We start from the raw sequence: 14,296 nt of genomic DNA, 5'->3' as shown, positions 1-14,296 counted from the left end.
AGAGTTATGGTCTGGACATACTGAATTCTAGTGCCCATAGGACTTGCCCTGTGGTGAGGCTGGCATGCAGTTGCAGGACTCTATCTGAAGCTTCACAGATGTGTTTTGGGGAGAAGCCATCAGCAAGGAGGTGTTTGTTGAAGCCATGGGTGAGAAGAGGATCCAGCTAAGGGTCTGAGAAGAGAAGAGGGCTTTGTGGGCTCCCTTGGGGGACTGTATCAAAGATTCAGAAGCAGAAAGTATGAATGGCTGTGTGATCGTTTACTTGAGGGGTTTTGTGTTCATTCTTCATGCACAGCCAACATTCAATGTCCTGTGCCTCCTGTTGCTTATAGTTTTAAAGTGACTGCTTTGTCTCTGTCCATATCTGTAACTTCTTCCCAGATGTCCTTTGGGAAACAAGGGAGCCCCACGGTTATGTTATGATGGAGTAAGCGAGGATATTCTGGGTAATTCCAAATTACCATTACTGTGCAGTATTGATAAGGAGACAAGTCCTGTTTTTGTTTCAAGGAGGGAGGAATCTGAGTCCTCAGATTCATGAAAAGGAATATAACTTCATTTATGTTTAGCTCAATTTCTACTTGGAACCCCACAATAACCACAATTGCTGCCTCTCCATGGGAAGAGTGGGAATTTAATCCTAATACATTCAGGTTCATTCCCACCCCAACCCATAGAGGCCATGTTGGTCCTTTCAGGTTAGGCTGCATTTCTTGGTCTTCTGTGTGCCTCTGTTGAGAACTGATAGATTCTCCCACAGTGATATTGCTGTCAGCTCACTGGGCACCTTAAGATCTCTCTGGGGGCTGGGGCCGGCGCTGTGGTGCAGCGGGTTAATGCCCTGGCCTGAAGCGGCGGCATCCCATATGGGCGCCGGTCACCGGTTCTAGTCCCGGCTGCTCCTCTTCCGATCCAGTTCTCTGCTATAGCCTGGGAAAGCAGTGGAAGATGGCCCAAGTCCTTGGGCCCCTGCACACACATGGGGGACCTGGAAGAAGATCCTGGATCCTGGCTTTGGATCGGCGCAGCTCCAGCCGTTGCAGCCATCTGGGGAGTGAACCATAGGATGCAGATCTCTCTCTCTCTCTGTCTCTCTGTCTCTCCTTCTCTCTCTGTGTAACTCTGACTTTCAAGTAAATAAATATTTTAAAAAAGATCTCTCTGGGGGCTGGTGCTGTGGCATAGCGGGTAAAGCTGCCACCTGCAGTGCCAGCATCCCATATGGGCACGTAATGACTTCTGACTGGTAATTGGGGATACTATGCTAATTTGGACATCTGTGACTCAAACTTTAAAAAAAAATGCCTAAGAGAGTTCACAATGTTTTTTTTAAGTTCCTGGGATGTAAATATAACAAATACAAATTTTAATGGCAGTTGGGATGGCAGTGAGAGAACACTAGCCACAAAGTTCTTAGTCCTAGCCACAAAGTTCTTAGTCCTAACAGAGGCAAATGGCAGCTGCTGAAGACTGTACTTCCTAGTATCTCTTCCATAGTGTGAGGAACTTTTACAGATTTGCAGAAAATGGAATTAAAAAATACACACTTTCCGTGAACTTTTGAAGAGTTCTCTCACGTGTCGCTAGAGAAGTGTCTGAGCCTCACAGGGCATTGGGAATCCAGAGGATTGGCCTTCTCTCCTGAGCGTGAGGCTAGCAGGTGGTGCCATCTGCTGGCAATGGCTGCTTACTGTGGGTGATTGTTCTTTCTTGCCTTCGGGATGAATTAAGATGGACAGGGAGAAAAACTGGGGCATTCCTTTCTGAAGTGATGGTTTGTATATTCTTCTTCATTCTTGTAATCAGCTCCCTTTTCAGTAAAGGGAAGGAGTTATATCTGGTATCTTCCCTTATTTCAACATTTTGTGTGAGCATTCAGTGCTCAAAAAGATGAAATGAAAATTTAGTTTCTTCATGGCTGCCCACTCTTTACCAAAAACGTCCTTTCTCAGGGAAGGCTGTTCTTTCTCTACAGTTCTTTTCTCTTTTCTATAGAACAATACATGATATGGTTTCTTGTACTTGTGTCTCCTCACTGAATATCCACATCAGTACATAGATGCCGAATTATTTTTAACTGTTGTGTAGTATCTTCAGATATTGACACACCATAACATTTAAATATTGATTTGCTATAGTATATGAAAGTACTTCAAAAAGATCATAGAAAAGACTATTTTTTAAACTTTTATTTAACAAATATAAATTTTGAAAGTACAACTTTTGGATTATAGCAGCTTTTCCTTCCATAACCTCCCTCCCACCTGCAACCATCCCATCTCCCACTCCCTCTCCCATCCCATTCTGCATCAAGATTCATTTTCGGACCGGCACCATGGCTCACTTGATTAATCCTCTGCCTGCAGTGCCGGCATCCCATATGGGCGCCGGGTTCTAGTATCAGTTGCTCCTCTTCCAGTCCAGCTCTCTGCTGTGACCCGGGAAGGCAGTGGAGGATGGCCCAAATGTTTGGGCCCCTGCACCCACATGGGAGACCAGGAAGAAGCACCTGGCTCCTGGCTTCGGATCGGTGTAGCGCCGGCCGTTGCTGCCATATGAGGAGTGAACCAAAGGAGGGAAGACCTTTCTCTCTGTCTCTCTCTCTCACTGTCTATAATTCTACCTGTCAAATAAATAAATAAATATTCATTTTCAATTATCTTTATATACAGAAGATCAACTTGGTATATACTAAAATTTCAAAAGTTTGCACCCACACAGATACACAAAGTGTAATACTGTTTGAGTAGTAGTTTTACCATTAATTTGTATAGTACAACACATTAAGGACAAAGATCCTACATGGGGAGTAAGTGCACAGTGACTCCTGTTGTTGATTTAACAATTGACACTCCTATTTATGATGTCAGTAATTATCCAAGGCTCTTGTCATGAGCTGCCAAGGCTATGGAAGCCTCTTGAGTTCACAAACTCTGACCTTATTTAGACAAGACCATAGTCAAAGTGGAAGTTCTCTCCTCCCTTCAGAGAAAGGTACCTCCTTCTTTGATAGCCCATTCTTCATGGAAAAGAATATTAAAAGACAAGTTTAGGCCAGCTCCGCGGCTCAATAGTCTAATCCTCCACCTAGCAGCGCCGGCACACCGGGTTCTAGTCCCGGTCGGGGCACCGGATTCTTTCCCAGTTGCCCCTCTTCCAGGCCAGCTCTCTGCTGTGGCCCGGGAAGGCAGTGGAGGATGGCCCAAGTGCTTGGGTGCCTGCACCCCATGGGAGACCAGAAGAAGCACCTGGCTCCTGCCTTCGGATCAGCGCAGTGCGCAGGCCGCAACGCGCCAGCTGTGGCGGCCATTGGAGGGTGAACCAACGGCAAAAGGAAGACCTTTCTCTCTGTCTCTCTCTCTCTCTCTATCCACTCTGCCTGTCAAAAAAAAAAAAAAATTCCAAAAAAAAAAAAAAAGAAAAGTTTATTTTGGCAAAGTAGATTTTGAAATTCATCCTTTTTTTAAATAATACACATTTCTTTCATGAGCCTTTTGAAGACCATGTAAGGATTTTTATATTAAAAAACATATCTTGACTTGGAAATGCAAGTGTGGAGAAAACAGTCATTTACATAACACTGGAGATTTGTGAACGAACTCAGCCTCCCAGTGATAGTTTATAAAGTGAGAGCAGAAAAATAAAAGCAACTGAGGACAACAATGAAGAAGGATAGGGCACAAAATAGAGAGATGGTGTCTGCTGCATCCAAGCTCCCTGGAGAAGCCGCATACCCTAGAAGAGGACCCGAGCCCCATCCAGGGCACAGGCTCCTGCCTCCAGACTTGATTCAGTTCCGCACTAATGGTCCTTGTGATTCTGCATTGCCTCTATACATCCCCGTGTCTCTGACCAGAATTTAATTCCTTTCTAGCACCACTCGTAGTACCATTAGAGGATGCCACTGATATTTCATGCATGTAGGCTACACTTGCCAACCAAGATCAATCATACTAAAACCAGTCTGTACAAACACACATGTATCCTTCTCCAGACGGTCATAAAGCCTCCTGACAGAAACCCAGAAGAAAGGTTGGAAAGCTTTTGCAAATCTATGGGAGACAGGATGAAGGATGAGCTACAGCAGTGGCACAGGGTGGGTGTGGGGTGGGGGAATGGGCCCAAGGAAGGTCTGTGAAGTGGAATCAGCAGGGCTGGATCTTGCTTGGATGATCCAGGGTGCAAGACACAGAAGTCAATGAATATGCCCATGCCTGTAACTTGGGCAGCTGAGTTGTTGGGTATTTTATCCATCAAGATGGAAAACAGAAACAGGTCTGTATAGATAAGAAATGATCCTAGCACTTCATTTTTTGGACCCAGGGAATTTGATCTCCCCATGGGGAGATACTGTACAAATACCCAGCAAGCCAGGATTCCCTTGATATACAAGAAATCTGTATGGAAAAAGCTTTCACACAAGAGGCTGAGCAAAATCAGCCAGGGTTATATATCACGCAACGCCTACCGTCCACACCGTTTAGTAACATCTGGGGAAAGTACTCCAGGAAAACACACAGATCACTGTGTTCCTACCCAGCCATGGTTCTCCTCCCTTTATGCTTGCCTGGAACCTTGAGGACCCACTATGCAGAGAGCCTGGGGGTGACCTTGACTCTCGGGCTCCCAACAGCAGCGCACACTGGAGGCCCTCCCTGATGTGGAGCTCAGCCAATCCTGCGCAAGCACCGTGCAGATTCAATTACCCTGGAGCCTTTGTAGCCTCTGGAAGTGAAAAGGGGGAATAATTAATTGGTAGGCAAATAAAACCAATTAATCATCCAGTTCAAGTTCTATTGCTTGTGCATGGGTGGCAGGCAGGGGGCATTTAAACCACCTCTCACATATCACCACCAAGGCGATACATTTCATGTGGGTTATTTTTGTGGCTGTTACAGAACGATCTCAGGAAACAGCTTCAAGCTCCTGCTTCCTACAGCTTGCTGCATCCAATTCCCCCTGCAACAAAAGCTGGGCTGCGTGACTCCCATCGCTGTTCTTGTCTTTAGACCCCTCAGGGGTGAGGGAGCAATGCTGAGTCCAAGAAGGAAGAGTTCTCAGAGGAAGGCCACTCTCAGACCATGGGTGGCTGTTGAGCCATGCCTTATAGCTCAGAAATGTGTTGCTGGCGCCGTGACTCACTCAGTTAACCCTCCGCCTGCAGCACCAGCATCCCATATGGGCGCCAGGTTCTAGTCCTGACTGCTTCTCTTCCAGTCCAGCTCTCTGCTGTGGCCAGGAAGGCAGTGGAAGATGGCCCAAGTGCTTGGGTGCCTGCACCCGCATGGGAGACCACGAAGAAGCACCTGGCTCCTGGCTTCAGATCGGCCATTTGGGGGGTGAACCAACGGAAGGAAGACCTTTCTCTCTGTCTCTCTCTCTCACTGTCTAACTCTATTTGTCAAAAAAAAAAAAAAAAAAAAGGAAGGAAGGAAGGAAGGAAGGAAGGAAGGAAGGAAGGAAGGAAGGAAGGAAGGAATGTGTTGTCTGTGAGTTCCTAAGAAATGCTACCCCATACTGTTCAGAAGGACGAAGACATCTTTGTTCGTTTTGTTGCTGCTCACCTGTTCTGCTGATTCAGGGTTTCCGGGTTTCCCTCCTGCTGGCTTCCGGACACTCCTCAGCCACGAATCCTCCTTCAGTAGCCCTCTGCGCTTAGTGAAGGCGGGACTGGGTCCTAAGGCTCACTTTCTCCTTCCCACAGCAGCCACTAAAGCCACTGTATAAAACAAACCTTTGAGGGGCAGTCACAAGGGCTTTGCAAAGGGAATAGCATTTAGGCTGAATGGGAAAAACTAGAGTACTTCTGGCACTTCGTATTTACATTTCTCAGTGCTCAGTTTTTCAAAATGCAGTTCTTTCACCACCTGCATGCAGGTCTGTGACATCTGTTAAAGCGGTAGATTCCTGTGCTTCACCCCTCGCCTCCTCACTCTGACCCCTGAGGGTGAGGCTTAGGAGTCTCCCAGGTGGAACATATAGCCAAGCTGGTTGCCATATATACCAGATTTGAAAACCACTGCTACAGGCTCAGAATTTTGATAATCAATAAATTAACATCTGGTCTTATCAAACGTGGCTCAAAATATCTGAGCAGTGCAGGCGTGGCTAACCCACCTTGCCCCTCCCCTCCAGTCTCTCATTAACCAGCAACAACAGTTCTTCAAGTGTAGTCTCGGGCAGGTGCTCAAGAGGTAAAACAGACAAGAGTGGAGCTGCTCTGGTCGGAGTGGAAACAGAGTGTTTTAGTTACACTTGCTGAGTGCTGCCTCAATAAATGTGTTCTCTTTCCTGCCCTGAATAGCACAGATCTGGGGACTTGGTAGACCTAGTTTGAATCAAACATTTGTTTAGCTGAGTGAAATGACTTTGAATTACTAAATTTGTCTTCCTTCTTCAAGCTGGGAGCAAGTATCCCTAATTCGTGAAGTCTTCTGCAGTGTGGTCTTGACCCGAAGGCACCCCCTTGGCTGTTGGCTGGGTGCTGGAGTGAGACCAATCAGATGGGACCTTCAGCTTCCGGCCACCCAGTGGAGGAAAGCTCGGGGAGTAGCACTAATCGATGACCATTCAGTCTAGATCCCTGCCACTTCACAGATTTACTCACTATGAATTCTGTCCCCATAGTCACCAGCATTTCACATCTTCTCCCATTAGCTGATCTATGGTAACTGATTGGCTAAAACATAGTGGCTTGTGATTGACTATGAAGTGGTATTTTGTTAATTGGGAGTTAGGAAACGAAATTTTCTTAAAGAAAAACTAATCAAGAGTCCAAGAAGCTTTCTCTTAAAAATAAACAGCAAACACTAGTCTCAAAATGTTTGTTTGATGTTTTTCCAAAATGTCAGTAAAATAATGAAGAGCTCATCATCAGCCAAGGGCGAGTGTGTACTCCACATCTAACACAGACACATGACTACCCCATGAGGGCTGATTTCTAATGTATGTTTCTGCACCTGCAGTCTGTGGGGTACCAGGACCAGGAGTCTTTATGCTGGGACCATGCGGTGGGGCTGTCGCCTTAGTGACTCTTCTTTTTCTCTCTGGGCAAGTGAGGAGCAGAGAACCTAGTTTGTCAATGTCTTCTCACATTTAAGCTAAGCTTCTTTTGCCAGGTGTGCAATCTGGACATTGTCTTCCCTTTTAAAATATTTTCAAGGATCTGTTGATGTGTTCTTGTACATTTTCTGTTATTTCATTTTCTGCTATGATTTTAAAATCACAAGTACATTTTTACTAACAATTATAAAGTGTATAAATATGTAACTTGCTTCCAAGCATTCTCCACAAATCAAGCTATTAATTACTTTTCTCATGTAGATTTAACTTTGACTAGTAATATGGAGTTTTATTTAGGTATTTTTTATTTATATTTATTTATCTATTTTATTTAGAAGACAGAGTTACAGAGAGAAGAAGAGACAGAGAGAGAGGTCTTCCATCCTCTGGTTCACTCCCAAGATGGCTGCAATGACCAGAGCTGCGCCGATCTGAAGCCAAGAGCCTGGAACTTCTTCCTGGTCTCCAACATAGTTGCAGGGGCCCAAGGACTTGGGCCATCTTCTACTGCTTTTCCAGGCCATAGCAGAGAGCTGGATCGGAAGTGGAGCAGCTGGGACTAGAACCAGTGCCCATATGGGACGCCAGCACTGCAGGCCAGGGCATTAACCCGCCACACCACAGCGCCAGCCCCTATTTAGGTATTTTAAAAGATGCACACACAGTAGTAGGCATAGGCTGAATGGTTAGAATGCCTGTGTTCGACATTGGAGTACCTGAGTTCAATACATGGCTCTAGCTCCTGAGTCTAGGTTCCTACAAAGGCGAACTCTGGTAGGAAGTGGTAATGGCTCCAGTAACTGTGTTCCTGCCACTATTATGGGGAACCTGGCTTGAGTTCCTGGCTACTGGTTTTAGCCTGGCCCAGCCATAGCTGTTGCAGGCACTTGGGGAATGAACCAGTGGATGAGATTCTATCTCTAAGTTTTTGCCTCTCAAATGAACAAATAAAAACACACAAATCACACAGTAGAGTTGACTCCCATGACGGTGAACATCTGGTTTGCTTCCATACAACGTTCTAGAGTTCATACAGAAAGCACTTGCATTGGACTTCCTCAGGTTTGGTTTTCTGAAGTCAGGAAGTCTGTACCCTCATTGCCTGGCAGAGTTCTCATCTTATTGAGTCCCCAGTAGCAACTCAACATGTTTAATAGATTTAAGGAAGGAAGGATTAATAAAGAGTACATGATGGAGCGATGTAATGAGACCTGAAGGATGACAAGGAGTTCCGAGTTGATCTACCAGATTCTGAATCCATCCTGATACTAACCCATTTTTGTGACTTGCTCAATTTGACAGGCATGCTGTCCACAACAGGCCATTTTTCAGGCTTGAGCTTGCAGCGAACAAGCTATGAAGGATGAGGTTGTACCTAAGATAAAGGGCAGTTTTGTGTAATGCTTGCTAAGAAAGCAGTGTATTCTGAAATCTCAGTGGTCCTTAGCTGTGGAGGAAATTTAGGTGTCAGCACCTGGACATGTAATATCATCACCCATGTGGGCCCTGTCGGGAAAGGGAACTTCTGCCAACAGGTGGATGCTCAGGCTGTTATGAGTAACAAACTCCTACATCTCTGATCCAGGAGTCTTGTACCTTCTACCAGTGTCCATGAAATAATACACTAACTTATTTGCTTTTTAAATACAGTAGAATCACATTTCCTTTCCTTCAAGTGTTTTTATGATATCAAACTCATCCATATTAGTATGCAATTAGAAATGATCCTTTCTGTTGATGTCATAGAAGTACAGAGTAAGTAGAATAGTGATCGCTAGAGTTAGGAAGGATGGGGTGAGAGGATAGAATGGCAGGGTGAACAGGCACCAAAATACAGTTACAAGGAAGGAATGAGCACTAGGGTTCTATAGCACAGTAGGATGACTGTAATTCTCAACAATATAGTTTACAAAAAAACTAGGCGTTCAAAGTTTCCAAACACAAAGAAATGAAAAATTTTAAGAATATGGAAATGCGTATTACCCTGATTTATTTATTATACATTGTATACATGTATGGAATTATCACACTGCACCTCAAAAATAGGCACAATTATTATATGTCAATTAAAAAGCCAAATGATCTCTTTTTAGGAAATTATTTTCCTTCCATGAGTCTTTTGGTGGCATTGATTAAAATGCATTGATATGCTTCTCAAAGCAAAAGACAAAAACTGGGAGCCTAAGTCATTACATTTAAGAATATTTCCCTTGAAATATTTTGAATATTTCATAATATTGAAAACATTTCTCAAGCAAGAGCTTCTCAGCTCTCAACAGTATTCAGTTTTCTAGTAAAACATAATTATACTGCACAATCTGGGGCGGTTGCTTCCCCTGTTCCTTCCCATAGCTGGCTCCACAGTGAGTGCCCATCCTCCTGTGTGTGCCTGGTAATGGGCTCCAGGCTCTGCCACTCTGTGCCTTCCTCAGCCCCATTCTATCCTTCGATGGCAGTTAAATCTGCTCATCTTTCCAGGTCCAGAGGCTTCAGCCTCACCTCCTTTAAGCTTTGGCCTCCACACTTTACTCCCCAGGGAGAAAAAACACTACTCTCTTCAGGGCTCTGAAACCAAGAGCTGTGGACTCTGCTGCTGGGAGATGGAGGGGAGAGGAACTGCAGACTCACATCCTTAGAAACACACAAGCAGCTTGCCTAGGATGGGCGTGAGGAAAGCAAGTGCTAAGACCTAAGCTTCCATCTTAGTAAATTACTGCAGCATCCGTACACAGTGTCTCCATTTCCTTAGCTCCCATGTGCTTCCCAAAAAGTCAAGATAAATAAATATGCAAGCACCAGCAGTACCAAAACATACCAAACAATTCCCACTAATGTCATGTTCAAGTCTGCGGAACTCTGTCCACAGGCCAGTGTTCAGTTGCATCTGGCTGGACATCTCAGGGCCTCTGGCCCTGTCTACAAGCTGTCCGGCACCTCCTCGGGTTCGGTAGCTCACCGATACTTCCAGAACCCTTCCCCTCTTTCTCGCTCTGCCTTCTTCTTCTCTGTATCCTTGACGGCTTGTCTCATGCACACGTTCAGAGTTCCGTCCTGGGCCCCTTCCTGTCTCCCACCGGGGTCCTCTTGAGTAGTCTCATCCCCACAGCTCCAGGTGCTGCTGCTCTTGCCCAGGCCTGGCTCCTGAGTCCTGGACTTCTCCCTTCCAGCTCTCACAACCTTCTTTGCTCGCATGTGGAGAAATGTATTCTAAGCTCAACGCTTCCAAAGCACACTCAACCTGTTCCCCCTCCTCATCCCATCCCCTACCGCAGCTGAAACGACACCATCCCCCAGATTCCCAGGAAGCAATCCAGAGGCTACCTTCACAGCCTGTCAATCACCTGGAGCTGTTGATTCTTGGCCCTCAGGATCCACTTTACTGGCTTTTCTGATTCCCCTTGCAGGTGCCTGCTCTCTCGAATCCTCTCCCGAAACTCACTCTCTGCTCTCCAGGACAACGAATGTCCAGAGGCACAGCCTGATCTCGCCTCTCCTTTCAAAAAATGCTCTGCCCGCTCCCTAGTGCCCTCCTGGGGAAGCTCACACGCCTTAGGACTGCCGCTCCTCTCCGAGTGCTGGAGCCTGCTCACCTCCCACCTCCATTGGCTCAGGTAAAATGCAAACAAACAAGACAAGCCTGGTTCCTGACTTCACAGTCAAAGTCTAGTGGAGGAGGCAAACACACCACCAAAAAAACTCTCTTATTTTCTCCAAATGGGTTGAAAATGAGAGACGGGAAAAATTGAGAACTTCAGTGGGGAAGGTGGTCAGGGCATTCGGTTTGCTGGCTCCTGAGACGGGGAACTGGGAGGAGGAACAACCTAAGGGAGGACCACAAAGATTTGTTCTTTGTGATACAGACCTCTGCGATGCATTTTAAATATTTGCCCGTGGTCTTTAAGTAGACATACATTGCTCAAAGTAGATATCTTCAGCGCTGCAGAAAACTTCTTGTCCAATATAAGGAAGTCTCCAGAACTGGCAGAGGTGGAACCTGGTGTTCTGCATCTACAGTATCCCGTAACTGGAGACTCCTGTATGTGCATCTGTGCGTGGGAGATGGAGAGTGGGATGTACCTTATATCTGCAAGGCTCAGTTCAATTCTTCTTTCTTCTAGGAAACTTTCCCTCAGTCTGGGCATAGCTGCCTTCCCCCGTCCAGCTCATCGCTCTAGATTGTAATAGCTTCCCTATTTCATAGTAAGTGCATTGTTTATCTTCTAGACTTGTGGAATACCCAACATAGATAAGGCGTGACCTTTGACAAGGTGTGGCTTTCCTGTAAACCTTGATTTTCTCATCCTTTCAGGTTAATACAGCTCAGTACTTTTTTTTTTTTTTTGACAGAGTGGACAGTGAGAGAGAGAGAGAGAGAGAGAGAAAGGTCTTCCTTTTGCCATTGGTTCACCCTCCAATGGCTGCCGCCGGCACACTGCGCTGATCCGAAGGCAGGAGCCAGGTACTTAACCTGGTCTCCCATGCGGGTGCAGGGCCCAAGTACTTGGGCCATCCTCCACTGCCTTCCCGGGCCACAGCAGAGAGCTGGCCTGGAAGAAGGGCAACCGGGACAGAATCCAGCACCCTGACCAGGACTAGAACCCGGTGTCCCAGCGCCACAAGGCGGAAGATTAGCCTAGTGAACCGCAGTGCCGGCCTACAGCTCAGTACTTTGTGATAAGGCTTCACTGAGAATTTTGTGCAGTTTGGTAAGAATATAGTTACAGAGCAAAAAACTGCATGGGATATCAGAATCTTCTTATCAGGCTCCAAGGTTTCTTCTCTAGTTTTTCTTCTGGGGTGTTTGCATAGAGCACCAAAGGCTCAATTAGAGAAAACGCACTCTGAGAGAACTGGAAAAGTCAGCCTTGCAATGTATGCTGTATCCACCAGAGGGCAGCCTAACCATGGACGCTGTGGAACTCTGTGTCTCAGAGCCCTGAGGTAACATTTTCCAGAGAGCTGAAAATTGTCTTTTTTTTTCCCCTTGCAGCCATTTGGGCGAAAACCCCTATAAAACAGATTACATTATCTCCTAGCCATTATGAGTAGATTATTGTAACTGTTTCCTGTGAATTAGTCTCACCATTTTCTGTCATTGTTGCTATTAAGCTCAATACGAGACCACTGCAGCTTTTTATTTTGAAGAAAAAATGCAAAAAGGAACTAAGAACTGGCACAGTTTATGCATTCATAGATTTACTATTATTTTCAGGAGAGAGATAGAGACAGAAATTGATCTCCCATCGCCTGGTTCACTTTCCAGATGCATGCGAAAACCAGGGCTGAGCCAGGCTGATGTCAAGAGCCTGGAAATCAATCCAGGTCTCCCACGTGGGTTGCAGCGATCCAAGTACTTGATCCATCCTTGCTACCCAACAGGGTGCACATTGGCAGGAAGGTGGAGGTGGAAATGGAACTGGGACTCAGACCCAGGTACTCCAGTGTGGCAGCCAGGTATCCTAAGCAGCACCTTAAGCATTTAAACACCTGCTACTCCAAACACCCATGCTGTCATGTTTTGAAAACAAAATCTATTACTCTTCCTTTGTAAAACTGAACTATCCTTATGTATTAATTAGTTTTTCTTTACTACAACAAGACACCTGAGGCAACTAACCTTATAAAGGTAAAAGAGTTGCTTAGCTCACAGTTTTGGAGTTCAGGTCCAAGATCAGGTGGGCAGACATGCTTGGCCTCTGCGTGGGCAGTGGACCACATGGGACAAGGGATCACATGGCGAGCCAGGAAGCAGAGGGAAATATCTGGTCCAATGGAGCATTTTTTTAAAAATTTATTTAAGTTATACAAGTTTCATGTATTTCATAGATACAGATTTAGGAACATAGTGAAATAACTTTCTCTTTCAAGACATAGAGAAATAACATAGAGAAATAACTTTCTCTTTCAAGAACTCACAAGGTCACATGAGAACTGGCATAAAGGGTGCCATGGTGAGCAAGCAAGACAGGAATCTTGAGGTTGCCGGTAATCAGCTCACCCACGCCGTGCTCTTTCATTGTGCTCCATGAAGTTGTTTAGTAAAATTGAAACTGCAGCCTGTTCTTCAACTAAGATAAAGTCAGGGAGGCCTGGTGGACGCTGGCTGTGGAGGAATATGGGAGAAAACGAAACAAGATTCTTTAAGCTTATTCTTTCAGTTTTGTAAAACTCTACAAACCATTCCTTACTCCTTAGAAGGCTGGAGCAACAGGAATACCTTGGAAATGACCAGTAAATCCTGCCTTCCTCCCATGAAAGTCTGTCTTTTATTTTTCTTCTCCTACCCATGGGAAACCAGTTCAAGGAAGAGTAAAGTTTAAGCAGTTCTGAGTATATTAATAATAAAATATTCTCACCACTACAATCACAATAATCTTTGTTTTCCATTTTACTCTTCTTTATGAATTTGGAGTCTACTTTTTGAATTGGCAGAAGAGCCAAAATTTTGCTAATCTGAAACTTGAGCTATGTGATTCATTGCTATTTATAAGGATCAGTTCTTGGTGTAGTCAAGGAAGATGAACTTTAAACAGAAGGCTCTGCCTTTCCACACAGTGCTTTGCCCTCTTGTTAGGCTAATGTAACCCCTTTACCCTGAGGATACCAAGCTAGAGTATGTGGGGTGGGCTGCATAGGTGGTTGAGGTTTTAAGAATGCAATTTCCTTTTTAGACTAAAGTCAACAGGAAACTTTGGAAGACTTTAAACGGGGGGAAGAGGAAGGTGTGGAATGTGTTTTTGAGCCATCCTCTTTGGCTGCCAGGTGGAGCAGACCTGGGGGTAAGTAGACACAGGAAGACCAGTGAGAAGACGATCCCAGTGATTTCCAGTGATCCAGAGAAGGGATGATCACCCGGATTAGAGATGTGGATGGGAAAGGAGAAAGTAACACAGAGACTCCTGAGATACTTGATGGTGCCAGTTTCAGAAATTTCACCATGGAGAGACAGGGAGGAATCAAGACAGCACTGAGGTTCTGGTTTAGGGGACAAAATGGGTGTTGAAGACCTTCCTTGAGATAGCCAATATGGAGGAGGAGTTTGAAAGGGGGCAGGGTACATTCAGTACAGTACAGTACCATTCAATTGGGTTAACTAACAAGTAGTCAGATAATCACATTACACTATGTGTTAACTCCTTGCAGTTCACCATTGCTGACAGTGTAACTTCCAAGTTTCTCAGCAAGACTTACAATTTCCCCTATCCAACTTCACCTCTTCTCCCTATGCCAC

This window comes from Oryctolagus cuniculus, chromosome 2 (genome assembly GCF_051225735.1).
Source record: "Oryctolagus cuniculus isolate XC-2025 breed Fujian yellow rabbit chromosome 2, ASM5122573v1, whole genome shotgun sequence".
Classification (NCBI taxonomy): domain Eukaryota; kingdom Metazoa; phylum Chordata; class Mammalia; order Lagomorpha; family Leporidae; genus Oryctolagus; species Oryctolagus cuniculus.
The sequence above is the reverse complement of the archived record's forward strand: the minus strand, read 5'-3'. Positions refer to the sequence as shown.